Source organism: Scyliorhinus canicula, chromosome 9 (assembly GCF_902713615.1).
Source record: "Scyliorhinus canicula chromosome 9, sScyCan1.1, whole genome shotgun sequence".
In the NCBI taxonomy this organism is placed as follows: Eukaryota; Metazoa; Chordata; class Chondrichthyes; order Carcharhiniformes; family Scyliorhinidae; genus Scyliorhinus; species Scyliorhinus canicula.
Window position 1 is genome coordinate 172,185,440 of NC_052154.1, and position 15,307 is coordinate 172,200,746.

Here is a 15,307-nt window from a genome sequence, read left to right on the forward strand (position 1 = left end):
AATCTCGCCCCCGCCGGCTGCCGAATTCTCTGGCGCCGGAGATTTGGCCTGGGCGGGAATTGCACCGTGCCAGTTGACGGCCTCCCCCCCCCCCCCCCCCCCCCGGGCGATTCTCCAGCGCGATGGGCCGGGTTCCCGCCTGTTTTTACCGGGTCTTTCCGGCATAAATAAAGGTAGGTCCCTACCGGCGGGACCCAGCTCCGTGGGCGGCCTCCGGGGTCCTCAGGGGGGCGCAGGGCGATCTGGCCCCGGGGGGTGCCCCCACGGTGGCCTGGCCCGCGGTTGGGGCCCACCGATCCGTGGGCAGGCCTGTGCTGTGGGGGCACTCTATTCCGACGCGCCGGCCGGTATAAGCCTCCACAATGTCCGGCACGAAGTTGAACACCCCTGCGCATGCACAGGGATGACGTCAGCAGACACTGATGCTCCCACGCATGCGCAGACCCGCGCCGGCCGGCGGAGCCCCTTCGGCCCAGGCTGGCGCGGCGCCAAAGGCCCTCCACACTGGCCGGCGGGGCGCAAACCACTCCAGCGCCGGCCTAGCCCCTGAAGGTGTGGAGGATTCCGCACCTTTGGGGCGGTCCGGCACCGCAGTGGTTCCCGCCACTCCACTGCACTGTGTCTACCTGCCCCACCAATTCCCGGAGAATCCCACCCCAGTTCTTTGTGGAAAGCATTGCCTCTCACATGTTCACACAAATCCTGATGAATTATCCTTTTTTGCTCTATTGCCACGAGACAGAACGCTTGTGTTGCAAACCTTATAGTAACCATCTTTAAGATTTTTACTTGATAAACACAACAGTGCACAGGATGAATATTGTTTTTACTGAAACTGCACAGTTTGAACCAGAAATGCATTAGCAATGTGTGGTGCACTCCATGCCAAAGCTAATAAGGATACAGAATCCATAGAATCTCTACAGTGCTGAAGGAGGCCATTTAACCCATCAAGTCTGCAATGACCCTCAGAAAGAGCCACCCATTTAGGCCCACTTCCCCGCCCTATCCCCGTAATCCTGTAGCCCCACCTGTAATTCAGTTCTGGTCACCACATTATAGGAAGGATGTGGAAGCTTTGGAAAGGGTTCAGAGGAGATTTACTAGGATGTTGCCTTGTATGGAGGGAAGGTCTTACGAGGAAAGGCTCAGGGACTTGAGGTTGTTTTCGTTAGAGAGGAGAAGGCTGAGAGGTGACTTAATAGAGACATATAAGATAGTCAGAGGGTTAGATAGGGTGGACAGTGAGAGTCTTTATCCTTGGATGGTGATGACCAACACAAGGGGACATAGCTTTAAATTGAGGGGTGATAGATATAGGACAGATGTCAGAGGCAGTTTCTTTACTCAGAGAGTAGTAGGGGTGTGGAACGCCCTGCGTGCAACAGTAGTAGACTCGCCAAATTTAAGGGCATTTAAGTGGTCACTGGATAGACATATGGATGAAAATGGAATAGTGTAGGTCAGATAGGCTTCAGATAATGTAGTGCAGAAGGGGACAGAAGTAAACGGGGTCTTTAGGGACTTTTACGAGGGATTGTACCGGTCGGAACCTCCGAGGGGGAGAGAGGGGATGGAGAGCTTCATGAACAGGCTATGTTTCCCAAGGGTTCAAGAGAGGCTGGTTGAGGGGCTGGGGGCGCCGATAGAGTTGGAGGAGCTAGTCAGGGGGATTGGGCAAATGCAGTCAGGTAAGGCCCCGGGGCCGGACGGGTTCCCAGCAGAATTTTACAAAAAATATGCGGACCTGGTGGGTCCCCTGCTGGTGCGAACTTTCAATGAGGCGTGGGAGGGGGGGGCTTTGCCCCCGACGATGTCGCGGGCACTGATCTCTTTGATCCTAAAACGGGATAAGGACCCCTTGCAGTGCGGATCATATAGGCCTATTTCACTCCTTAACGTAGACGCTAAGTTGCTGGCGAAGATCCTGGCTACCAGGATAGAGGATTGTGTGCCAGAGGTAATTCATGAAGATCAGACAGGGTTTGTCAAGGGGCGGCAGCTCAACACGAATGTGCGGAGACTGCTCAATGTTATCATGATGCCGGCAGTGGAGGGGGAGGCGGAGATAGTGGTGGCGCTGGATGCAGAGAAGGCGTTTGATAGAGTTGAATGGGGGTACCTATGGGAGGTGCTGGAGAGGTTTGGATTTGGGGAGGGATTCATCAAATGGGTGAGGCTGCTTTACGCGGCGCCGATGGCGAGTGTAGTCACAAATGGAAGGAGATCGGAGTATTTTAGGCTTTATCGTGGGACCAGGCAGGGGTGTCCCCTGTCCCCCCTGCTCTTTGCACTGGCGATTGAACCGCTGGCCATGGCGTTGAGGGAGTCAGGGAAGTGGAGGGGTCTGGTGCGGGGGGGGGAGGAGCACCGGGTATCGCTGTATGCAGACGACCTGCTGTTATATGTGGCGGACCCAGAGGGGGGAATGCCGGGGGTGATGGAACTGTTAGCGGAATTTGGGGGCTTCTCGGGCTATAAGCTGAACTTAGGAAAGAGCGAGGTATTTGTAGTGCACCCGGGAGATCAGGAGGAGGGAATTGGGAGGCTCCCCTTCAGGAGGGCAGTGAAGAGTTTCAGGTACCTGAGAAGTGTTAGCTTATTTTATTTAAATTTGATTTATCTAATTTTAATTTATGGTTAAGTTCTCTTGTTTGGGGGGGGGGGGTGGGGGAATGTGATACATGTGATGTTACGGTATGGGGGGAATTGTGGGTGTTATGGGGCTGTTAGTTGCATATTACTGCTTTTTGCTATACTTTTTGTTATATTTTCTGCAAAAAATTCCAATAAAAAAATTAAAAAAAAAAAAAAAAAAAGATAGGCTTCAGATGGTTTCACGGGTCGGCGCAACATCGAGGGCCGGAGGGCCCGTACTGCGCTGTAATGTTCTATGTTCTATGTAATTGGATGTTATTTGCATACTTTACCAAAGGAATGCAGAATAATGCATTCAGCTGGCTCTATTATATCTGCTTGGTATCAAAACCTTCACATCAATTGTAATTTAGTTACCGGCTGCTATCAGGTATGCCATCTAACATATAAGAAGTGTCTTCAACCAATGCTGGAAATAAACAGAGACAGAAGCTGGTTCTACAACAAAACCACATACAAGTGTTTGTGCTAACAGTCTTTTTTCACAGTTTTGCGGCATAGAAGGAGGCTTTTTTCTTCAGTGAATTGTTGCGATCCCATAGAGACTGATAATTCTTTTAAAAGATTTGAATTTCCAGTGACCGACTTAAAAGGAATCGCATGACAAGATTTTAAGTTTTAAGACTTTACTGTAACAAAGAAATTAAAATTAACAGCATTAAACATTACTTAGTAGACTACTGATTCTCCAAACGACAGAAAAGATATCCCTTATTCGGGTGGTAACACATTCGAAAACCCATATTGCGATTGCATTTTACAGTATACCCTCCGCAGTATTGCAGTCTTTACAGAAACCAGCCCAAAGTTATTCCCAGTTTAGGCTCTCTATTCCTCATTTTGCTGAGTTGTAATGGCCAGTGAAGGTCACGTCCCTCAGTCTTCTGAGCATTACGAAAACAACTTCTAGCAGCAAAGATCACTCTGGTGTTTCCTTCTCCCAGCTTTGCCAGGGAAAATTTTCCAGTATCTTTAAATGTCTGCAGGTTCCTTCTCTTCAGCCAGAGGACAAGGCAGACTTCTGCCTGGTAGCTAACTGAAAACAGTCCCCCCCCCCCCCCCCCCCCTGCTTGCAACAGCTGCTGTTTCCCTATCTCTCTCTCCGGGACTCTCTCCGTCTCTTTTTCTCTCTGTCCAATTTTTTTCTAATCAGATTACCTAAGAGTCTGTCTGTTGACCAATGGCAAGCCATATACACTTCCCTTGTTTTCAGGTAAAACCTGGCACATGGATTTCAATAGAATTTGACCTGGGTCCCATGTCCACATGGTAACCAAGTCACCTCTGCTTTTCACTGGTCCAATAAAACGTCATACCACCCCTCTTTCCAGTGCATTCTGTGTTGTTTTAAGCTAAACAAGACAGTCCAAAGCATAACCTTCTTATAAAGCCTTGCATTCATAACAGAACACAATACTTATGGGCAGAAAATTGAATGATGTTACTGCTGGGGAATGAAACACTTCTTTCATTTTTGACACCAATTCCTGGAGATTCCATTAAGGTTCGTGTTTAAACATAAGTGGTCTAGAGAGGTGCCACTGGTGTAACTTCCAGAGTCGGCCTAATTGGAAAAGGAATACTGTGCAGATGCATAATTAAAGGTCTGCAGCAGCTTAAAGGGGAAGGTACCATCAGAATGGTTTCTGCTGCAGCAAGATTCAGAGTTTGTCCCCCTCTGGGAGGGAATTTCAACAGAACTCAATGCAACGTCCTTCTGCTCACCCCTAATGCTTACATTTATTGGAAGGCATTTGTTATGAAAGGCAAATAATGGTAAACTGGAAAAAGATATAAAATATATTTTTGAATTTACATCAGTAGCAAAGTAACACTATTCCGTAGCAGCCCACTGAAGCTTAAATGGCTTTCCACAGAAAACTTCTGCTCCCACATCAGGTACACACTTTAGTTGAGGAAGAGGTTGTGTTGTTCCTCGTGTCTTAATAAAGCTCGTAGTCTCAAGTGTGGAGAAGATGCTTTATTGTGAGTTCGTTCAGTTTCCAGAGCTCGACCTAGAACTACCTTCCAGTGCTAACTACCAGCTTTGCTTGCTGTGTGTCCTGCTTACCAGCCCCCCTGCTGTGAAGAGTGTGTCCTCACTTCCTGTCCTGATCTATTTATATGGCTCTCCCGTGCTCCCTCTAGTGGTCGCTCAGTTGTGTTGCATCTGGTTAACTTGTGATCACCACCACCCCCTTTTTCTCTTAACATATTTTCTGAACATCGTTAAAGAAAATTGAACATCCTGTCCCAGTGTATTTATAGCTCTCCCGCTCGTGTTTGCTCTGTTGTTTTTTTTTTATCTGGTCAATCTACGATCACCACATCCCCCTTTTTCTCATTACATAGTTTCTGTACATCATTAAAGAAATTTTATACAAAACAGTAACTTATGATATGCGTATCTATACAAGTGATGATGCTATTGCCTTAGTTAACAAAGCCAATGTATTTATATGTCCAATCTTAATAAAAACATTTATGAGTCCAAACTTGATGAATTTGTTCAGAGCTTTTTTTTCCTTTTTGTTGTTGATGACGTGGTGATATTGATATTGCAAGTCCGCTGTGAATGTTGTTGGTGTTCCTTGTTATCTTAAGTACCCAATGCGTCATCCCGAGGTGTCTGCATGGTCACATCACTGATGTTGACTGGCATGGACTTTTTTCTGTGCTTGTGGTGTTGATTTATTGTCTCATCCGCCTTGGATGCTGGTGTGCTTTGCCACTGTGTACAAGTCGTTGTTTCATTGCTGTTGTTTCTGTTGTTTCTGTTTTTGTTGTTTCCGTTGCCGTACTTGTCGCTGTTTTTGTCGTTTCCGTCTTTGTTGTTGTCGCTATCTTTGCTCCTGACTTTGTTGTGTTTGTTGCCATTCTTGTTGTTTCTGCCTCTGTCGTTGTCGCTATCTTTGTGCCTGACGTTGTTGTTTGTCTTGTTGCGCTTCATGTTGCTTTTATTCTTGCTGTTGTCGTTCTCGTTTCTGCTGTGCTTCTTGCTATTGTTGTTTGTCTTGTCGCGCTTCATGTTGCTTTTCTTCTTGCTGTTGTCGTTCTCGTTTCTGCTGTGCTTCTTGCTATTGTTGTTGGTCTTGTCGCGCTTCATGTTGTTTTTGTTCTTGCTGTGTTTCTTTTGACTTTTGTTTTTCTTGTTATACTCTATGAGTGTCCCGAGTGGATAATTTGAGTCATTGAGCATTCCGTCTCGCGAGTGGTGCGAATGATCTGATGTTGCATCGGTGCAGGTGACATCAATCAGTTGTGGAGAATTGGATTCCGCATCTTTGCTTTCTTGGTGCTCGTCTTCTCGCGAGTGGTGCGAATGATCTGATGTTGCATCGGTGCAGGTGACATCAATCAGTTGTGGAGAATTGGATTCCGCATCTTTGCTTTCTTGGTGCTCGTCTTCCGGAGTCAAAGTCTTCTCGATTACATTTGACGCGGTGTCTGTGGACTCTCGGCGCTCCTCTTCTGGAGTCCAAATCTGCATGATTTCAGTTGACGTGGTTTCTCTAGACTCTTGGTGCTCCGCTTCTGGAGTTAAAATCTTCATGATTTCTGTTGATGTTATCTCACTGGACTCCAGGTGCTCCTCTTCTGGAGTCAAAATCTGCATGGTTTCTTTTTGTTTGATGTCTCTGGACTCCAGGTGCTCCTCTTCTGGAGTCAGAATCTGCATGGTTTCTTTTGGCGTTGTCTCTCTGGGCTCCAGGTGCTCCTCTTCTGGAGTCAAAATCTGCATGTTTTCTTTCGGCATCGTCTCTCTGGACTGTTGGGTGGCCCGACTCTGTGCTTCTGTACAGACAAGCTGAGAACTGTCAGTCTCACTGTGATCGTGTCTTAATAAAGCTCGTAGTCTCAAGTGTGGAGAAGATGCTTTATTGTGAGTTCGTTCAGTTTCCAGAGCTCGACCTAGAACTACCTTCCAGTGCTAACTACCAGCTTTGCTTGCTGTGTGTCCTGCTTACCAGCCCCCCTGCTGTGAAGAGTGTGTCCTCACTTCCTGTCCTGATCTATTTATATGGCTCTCCCGTGCTCCCTCTAGTGGTCGCTCAGTTGTGTTGCATCTGGTTAACTTGTGATCACCACAGAGGTTATCATGCAATAGGCGATCTACTAATATCCACTACAAGCCCACTGACTCCCACAGCTATCTGGACGACAGCTCCTCTCACCTTATACCCTGTAAGGACTCCATCCCTTTCTCGCAGCTCCTTCGCCTCCGTTGTATATGTTCCGATGATGCCACTTTCCAAAATGCTGCTTCGAAAATGTGCTCCTTCTTCCTCAACCGTGATTTCCCACCTACAGTTGTTAACAGGGGCTTCAACGGTGTGCAGTCCATCTCCCGTGCCACTACCTCACCCCCTCCCCTCCCTCCCAGAACAAGGATAGAGTCCCCCTCGTTCTCACATTTCACCCCACCAACCTCTGTATGCAAAGTATAATCCTCTGCTATTTTCGCCAACTCCAGCGTGATGCCACCACCAAACACATCTTCCCTTCACTCCCTCTATCAGCATTCCGCAGAGACCGTTCCCTCCAAGATAATCTAGTCCACTCGTCCACCATTCCCAGAACCTCTCCCATCACCCATGGCACCTTCCCATGCAATCGCAGAAGGTGTAACACCTGCCCCTTTACCTCTTCCATGCTTAACATCCCAGGCCCAAAACACTCATTCCAGGTTAAGCAGCGTTTCACTTGCACCTCTTTCAATCTGGTCTACTGCATTCACTGCTCCCAATGTGGTCTCCTCTATATCGAAGAGACCAAACGCAGACTGGGTGATCGCTTTGCTGAGCATCTTCGGCCTGTGCACATTCAGGACCCTGACCTTCCTGTTGCTTGCCATTTTAACACAAGACCTTGCTCCTATGCCCACATGTCTGTCCTTGGCCTGCTGCAATGTTCCAGTGAAGCTCAATGCAAACTGGAGGAGCAAAATCTCATCTTCCGGTTAGGCACGCTACAGCCTTCCAGTCTCAACATCAAATTCAACAACTTCAGATGATTAGCCCACTAGCCCACCTCGATCCATTTGTTTTCATCCCACTTCATTTTAACCGTCTTTGACCATTTCTTTCTCTCTTGTCTTTCTTTATGTAGATTTACCACCCCTCCCCATCTTATCCACCTTTCCTTACCCTTTCTCCCCTTTGCTTCCCCCTTCCCTTTCCCCCACATCTCCATCTGTCACAGTTTACCCTCTGATGTTAGTTTCTCTGCTGTTTGGCCTTTCACGCCTTTTGTTCTCTCTGGGGACTGCCATTAGCACTCTTTCCTCTTGGTATCTGTGGTCATTAGCACGTGGTTTCCCTGGGTTTCTGTGGCTATAACTCATCTTTCATTCTCACTCCACAGTATAAATATTTCCCACTTTCTCTGTCTGTTAACTTTGACAAAGAGTCATCTGGACGCGAAACGTTTGTTCTTTTCTCTCCTTACAGATGCTGCCAGGCCTGCTGAGACGTTCCAGCATTTTCTCTATGGTTTCAGATTCCAGCATCCACAGTAATTTGCTTTTATCATGAATAGTTGTTTGGAGATTCCAAAAGTACTGAATAAGTGAGATCCCAAAGGCAGGTTATTGAAGGGTCAAAAATTGTTGGTGTAATGATCCCAGTAGCATTAAGGCCAATCGATCACTCTCCCAAAGCCTGTACCTGGATATGTTGTGATGTGGAGATGCCGGCGTTGGACTGGTGTGAGCACAGTAAGAAGTCTTACAACACCAGGTTAAAGTGCAACAGGTTTGTTTCAAACACTAGCTTTCGGAGCACTGCTCCTTCCTCAGGTGAATGTTGGATCATGAAGATATTGTCAGACAATATTGGTGGCAGATCTCCAGGAAGCAACTGTGATAGTTTTTATCATGTGGTGATCCGCAGAGACTGTTTTAAAGGAGATTAAATACCAGGCAGATGATCATTATGGAAGCAGAGCCATTCTCCACAGCCATGGCTGCTGAGTCAACAAAATAGGATCCCAATAGCAAAGGAGCACCTCATGCTGGACAAATCACCATCCCGTTGCTTTTCATAAGCTGCCACCTCCACCATCAACAAAGGCGTGCCATGCAAGACAGTGCGAGCAAAAGGTCGCTTATTACGCTGGAAATGGTACCTCAAAGAGAGTGTGGCAAGTCCCAATTAAATCTTTGTACAGTTGTGAGAAGCACTTTCACCTTTGCTTTGTCCCTGTTAGCAGCACTCAACGCTTCCTCATAGGCAGACACTCACAGAGGAGTTGGGTGACTCCATTGCTGATCTCCCTCCGTTTAGCTGCTCCCTGTATTTTTACTGGAGGGTGGCCTTCAGTCCAAGATAAGGGTACATTCCTTTTCTCCCGCAACAGGACATCCAACTCTTCAACATCAAAGCGATAAGTGATTTCATTGTGCCATTAGAAACCGAACAGTAAACGTTCATCCTCAGCAGAATGAAAATCAGGTATTACTGGAATGAAATCACTGAGTTCATTTTTATTGTAAGAAGTCTTACAACACCAGGTTAAAGTCCAACAGGTTTGTTTCAAACACGAGCTTTCGGAGCACGGCTCCTTCTTCAGGTGAATGTTCATTTTTATTGTCACCACTGGGCAATGGACGTTTTGCCAATACGATAACTCACTTTAGTAGTGAGCTGAAGCCCTTTAAGCTGTTTCCTCACCTGAGTTTGCACTTTAAAAAAAATCTTTATTGTCACAAGTAGGCTTACATTAACACAACAATGAAGTTACTGTGAAAATCCACTAGTCGCCATATTCCGGCGCCTGTTCGGGTACACAGAGGGAGAATTCAGAATGTCCAAATTACCTAACAGCACGTCTTTCGGAACTTGTGGGAGGAAACCGGAGCACCCCGAGGAAACCCACTCAGACACGGGGAGAACGTGCAGACTCCGCACAGACAGTGACCCAAGTTGGGAATCGAACCTGGGACCCTGGAGCTGTGAAGCAACAGTGCTCGCCACTGTGCTACCGTGCTGCCCACTGTGCTACCATGCCGCCAACAAATAAGCTATAAGCCAAGCTCTCTCTGCACCTATACTGATTCAAAGCAGGAGTCAGACTAACATTACATGGTTCACCATCCACCGCACACCCTCACTATATGGGTGCAGGTGTACAAACCTAAATTTTCAATATTTGCAAAATCAGGTTTAATTGACCTTGGAAAGATTTGGAAGTTGCTTTCACCAGGCAATGTGAATGGCTCTTTCCAAGGATCGGTGCAGACTCGATGGGCTGAATGGCCTCCTTCCGCACTGTAAATTCTAAGGTTCTATGATTCTATGAATGGAAGCTTGCTGAATTACTTAACCAGAAGGATCTGCAGTTGATGGCATTTTTTTAATGAGACAAGGAAGATTTAGACATCATTGTGAATTAAGTGATTGACATGGAATTGGAGAAAAGGTCTCATGTATGTGAGCAGCAAAAATGCCTCCTGAAACCACCAAAAAGTTGCCTTTCATGTCTTCTTTCTCCTCCAGTGCTTCTTAGGACGACAATGTTGGACAAAAAAAAACATTGCTGAATGCCCTCAGATCAATCTAGACACCTGAAGCACACCATAACCATGTCAACCTGTTCTCAGTTTCTCCTCGGATGTATGGAGGATCTCATTATATTCAGCTTGTGGAAGATTTCATGAGCCATTATTGGGGGGGTGAGTCTTATTCTTTCAGAATCCAACACAGGCCTTTCTTTTCTGGGATAAAGTGAACTGGCATGATGACTAATTTCAATTAAATCAAAATAGCTCTTATCCAAGCCACAAATGACATCTATGTGACTGTGACAAAGGTAAAATTTCCCTCCTCGTCCTTCTTGACTTTTAAATCATTGACCACACCATCCAGCCCCAGCCCCTCTCCACAGCCATCCAGCTGGGTGGGTTTGCTCTCAGACGGTTCCATTCTTATTTGCCAATTCGTAGCCAGAGAATCATTTGTAATGTCCCTTCTTTCTGCTTCTCCAGCAGCACCTGTGGTGTTCACCCCCCCCCCCCCCCCCCCAAGGATATATCCTTGGCCCCCATCTATTTCTCATCTATATGCTGCCCCCTGATGACATACTTCGAAGGTACAGCATTAATTTCCACAGTAGGCTGATGTCTCCCAGCCTCTACCTCACCACCACCTCTTTTGACTGCTCCATTGTTGGGTAATTACCAAAATGCTCATGCAACATTCAGCAAGGAAGGAGGAAAAATTTCCTCCAATCAAATATTGGGAAGAGTAGGGCCGGAATTCACCGGTCGCGTGATTCAATTTTCCCGCTGGCAGCGGAGCTCCGCCAGCTGGTTTTGTGGTGGCTTGGGGTGGTTTCAATAGGAAATCCCATTGACAATCAGCGGGAAGATAGAATCCCATCGGCAACAAACGGCGCACGGCTGAGAAATTTAGTGTCACATTTCACCTCAAAAAGAGCTTCTAACTTTATATGAGTACCATTGCCAAAACTATTTATTTGCACCACCATAACATCATTCAACTTTACCCCTGTGTCAGCTCCTCTGCTACTGAAACCTTCATTCATACCTTCATTACCTCTAAACTTGACTATCCCAATGCACTCCTGGTCAGCCTCCCACATTCTACCTTCCATAAACTTGAGGTCATCCAAAATTCTGCTGCCTGGGTCTTAACTCACAGCAAGTCCCATTGCTCTATTACCTCTGTACTTGCTGATGACCATCTTTGGCTCCTAGTCAAGCAATTGATTTTAAAATGCGCATTTTTTAATATGCTAACCATCAGGGAAACAGCGCATGATTGAAAGTTTGATTTTGCCCATTTTACTGTAAGTAACAAACTTCAGCTAGCATTGTATTTTAAAATTTGCTCTGGTATAACTTACCAGCCTTAGTAAGAAGAAAGGGCCAAGCAGGCATCTATCTGACTTAGCAGCTACAAAATGCACAGCTTACTTGTTAATTTATATTTTGGCATTAAGACAAGAATTTATGTTAAATATTTGACTTCCCTAAAATAGACACAAGAGGTGCAGCTCTTGACTCTTAACATGAAGTTAAAACATACGTAAGGTAAATCGTTACACAAATGGCATTTGATTGAACTTCAGCTCAGGGCCAACATTGAACATTGAAGCAGTTAAATGTGCGTTTTGTCCCTTTTCTTCATTCATTCAGCAAACTTTTCCCCTCTTATCTTTCCTGGTGGCAATGATTATTTATTAAGGTACAGTTACACAGATATCGCCCTCTGGTACTCCTAAGTGGCCATTATTCACATGCGAGTCTTGACATTAGTCAAATTAGTGTGTTATTCAACAGCCAGGCCTGATTCAGGTCTAATTCGACATCCAAAACAAGTTCTCGTGGAACATAGCCAAGAGTAGGGAGCCATAATTATTTTCCCCTTCCCAAATCAGGGTGCTGAAACCAGTTGCAACACCTCTAACAGAGCATGGACCAGGAACCAAACTTCACATTTCTTGGTCTGCAAGACTGATTTGAATAAATTCTCTGAGCAATATGTGAGCCTGTAAATCACCGGTTATTCAGCTTATGAGGTCATACTAATTCCAACCTGCCAAAGTGGCCACACCAACAAAAAACAGAAAACTGCGACAACAGACTGATGCTGCAATTACCCAAGCTCACCTACACAATCTTGCTAAAGGTTTTAAACATGCAGAACTTAATAATGAATCAACATAAAGAATAAATAACTTGGGTGCTTTTGCGGAATAGACTCAATATTGTCAGTACAGTGCTTCACCTACATTAGGACTTGACATTGCTATGAAAAGTAAACAGATCAGCAAATCAGCATTACGTGATCAGGTCTCTGGTAACACGTTGCCCTAATCTTAGTTTAAGATTCCTAAACAGGCAATAAAAATCACTAAGTCAAACTTTAAGTTCAAGAATATAGAAAGCCCCTTTACTTTACCTGTGAGTTTAAGTCTACCGGAAAAAAGAACCTTCACTCAACTTGTCAACCATACTCTGTTCCTGAGAACCAAGCGAGGATGAACACAAGTAAAACAAGTGAAGCAATATTCAAATCACCAGTGAACGCCTTAGTTAATATTTAAACTCTACACCTTTAGCTCATTCTGTCCTTATTCCAGGTAAGCAAGAACAAAAGTGCATCCCGAGTGTTTTGGAAGTCATTTGACACCAGTTTTTGGTGAACTGAATCAAGAAGCAAAATACAAAATAGTAAGAGACCAAAATGCTGGCAATAACGGCAGTTACTTGATTCTACGTATTTTACCAGGATGAATGTGCGAGGTCCAAGTTTGTTTTATTTTTTGGAAAATATCATGAATTCTGGGTTCGCATTAACACCAAAACAATTTGCCTGAAAACAGTATTAGGGATCGCTGCAGGGGTTTGCTGTCAGCGAGGGTGGGGTGGGGGGGGGGGGGTGAAGGGAGACATGGGGAGGGTTGAGTAAGGTGAAGAAGACCAGTGAAAAGGGGGGGGGGGGAGGAGGTCCTGTTTGTGTAAGCCATGTTGGCTGAGGTTTGTTATGGAGGGGGGGGGGGGGGGGGGGTTGTTTATCTTGTTCTGTTTCCTTTGATACTTGGTAGTTACAATTATAAATGCCTTAATAAAATATTTTCTAAAAAAAAAAACAGTATTAGATTTTGTCGGCAATCCGGCAACTGGAGTAATGCCAGCCTGTTCTTTCCTCTAGGTCACATGCAATGCTTCAGTGAGTCTGACCCACTTTGGAGGTTTTCCAATGCCACCATTGATTTATAGCTGTCAAAACTGAACTGGACCGCATTTGTGCTTTATGTGTAGGTTCAATCTTTAGTGGTTTTCTGAGTGGAAATAACAGTTTGAGAGAAAACAACCTCCCATTTTGTCTATCAGACATTCAAGGTCAATCTCATATATGTACAATCACTTACTTTTTTTGAAAGTACACATACACTTATCTCATTGTTTAATGTACTGGTATAATATGTATCGAAGTAAATTCAAGGTTATACTACTTACTAATCAAGGAGGCTCAGCATAGCTTTGTGAAAGGTAAATCATGACTGACTAATTTATTTCGAGTTAGTGTTAATTAGAGTGGACAGATATGTTGTATTTGGACTTCCAGAAGGAGTTTGACAAGGTACCTCACAAAAGGTCATAAGATAAGAGCCCATGGTGTTGGAGGGAGTATATTGGCATGGATAGAGAATTGGCATGGGCAGGAAACAGCGAGAGGGGATAAAGGGTTCTTTTTCAGGTTGGCGACCTGTAACCTGTGGGGTTCCGCAGGGATCAATACTGGGACCACCGCCTCGTGGTCCGATTTTCCGAAATGCGGTTGGGGGATGGATCGGTAGGCGCCCTTAATGTTTGTATAGGAGCGGTCAAAGATGTTGGGGCCCCTGGGGTGAAGTGTTGGTGGAATTTTGACAGTACACTCTTGAAGTTGGCCTGGTTGATGTTCCCGGCCACAATGAACACGGCCTCCGGGTATTCCGTTTCATTGTTATTCATAGCGGTGTACAATTCATTAAGCGCCTTCTTCACTTCAACCTGGGGTGAGATGTGGACACTGTGATAATGGCAGAAGTCAGCTCCCATGGAAGGTTGTATGGGCGGCACTTCACCCTCAGGTATTCAGGTCCGGGGAGCAGTAGTAATTGATGAGGAGGCAAATCCCTCGACCCTTCGCTTTGCCCAGTGACGCTGTGCGGCCCATCTGATGTATTGAGAAGCTGTCAGGTTGTATGGCACAGTCTGATGAGGCAGGAGTGAGCCATGTCCCTGTGAAACAGAGCACACAGCAGTCTCTCACTTCCTTCTGAGAGATATGTCTAGCATTAAGCTTGTCCAGCTTGTTCTTGATCGCTTGCCAGGAGTATTCTGTGGAGAGGAGACTTGAAACCGTGTTGTTTGAGTCTCACCAATAGACGGCCGCATTTCCCTCACTTCCTCGGTCGGCAGCTGCTTCTGGATGGACTAGCATCTGATGGGAGAGGTCTGATTTTGTGGAAGGTAAGTGGTTGCATCCGGCAGGGTCCCGGGGTTGGTTGCGATTTTGGGGTTGCCGTGGAGGCATATGCGTGATCCGGCTGGGCCCCAGGGTTCCGTGAGGATTTGGTCTACCGTTAGACGTGTTTGGGCCACATGTGGGGTCTTCGCTGATTTTGGGGTGTTTTGTCTGGGTCGCTCTCAGGGTCTTCCTGGGTCAGGTTGGGCCATGTCACGTGTTCAGTTCCAGCATTGGTGGTCTGGCCAGGCCATCCTGGAATCGGGCCTTGGAGTAGGCCTGGTTGGGCCGCCACATTGATTCTCCTCTCTTCCATCTGCCGGTAAATCAGGGTGATGGGCATGCTTCTCTGTGTCTAGCCGGGTCAGGTTTCATGGTTGGGGGCCGGTTCGGATGTTCCGGCAGCCGGATTGGGCGCTTCAGGGGCCGGGGCCGCTTCCGAGGCAAGGGCAGGTGCTCCGGGAGCTGGATTGCTTTCCATGCAATGTTGGGGTCGGGCTTCCATGTCAGGCCTCTTCCACTTCCAGGGCAAGGTCAGGGTCGGGTCGACGGAGGGGTCCTGCAGGGTCGGGTCTTGTCGGGTCACGTCAGCCGGCCCACGGATGTCGGAGGATCTTCAGACCTTTAAGTAAACATAAAAGAGAAAGGTTATAGATAATATTAGTGTTCGG

The 15,307-nt window shown here is 46.3% G+C and overlaps 1 protein-coding gene across 1 annotated transcript in view; it reads right to left on the reverse strand.

Annotated features, from left to right (window-relative positions):
• Positions 1–12,652, reverse strand: part of syt19 (synaptotagmin XIX) — a 77,769-nt gene extending 65,117 nt beyond the window's left edge. The window contains exon 1 of the mRNA XM_038808203.1: positions 12,582–12,652. The gene's annotated coding sequence lies outside the window, so the exon portion shown is untranslated. The remainder of the gene's footprint in view (positions 1–12,581) is intronic.
• Between the last annotated feature and the right edge of the window lie 2,655 nt (positions 12,653–15,307).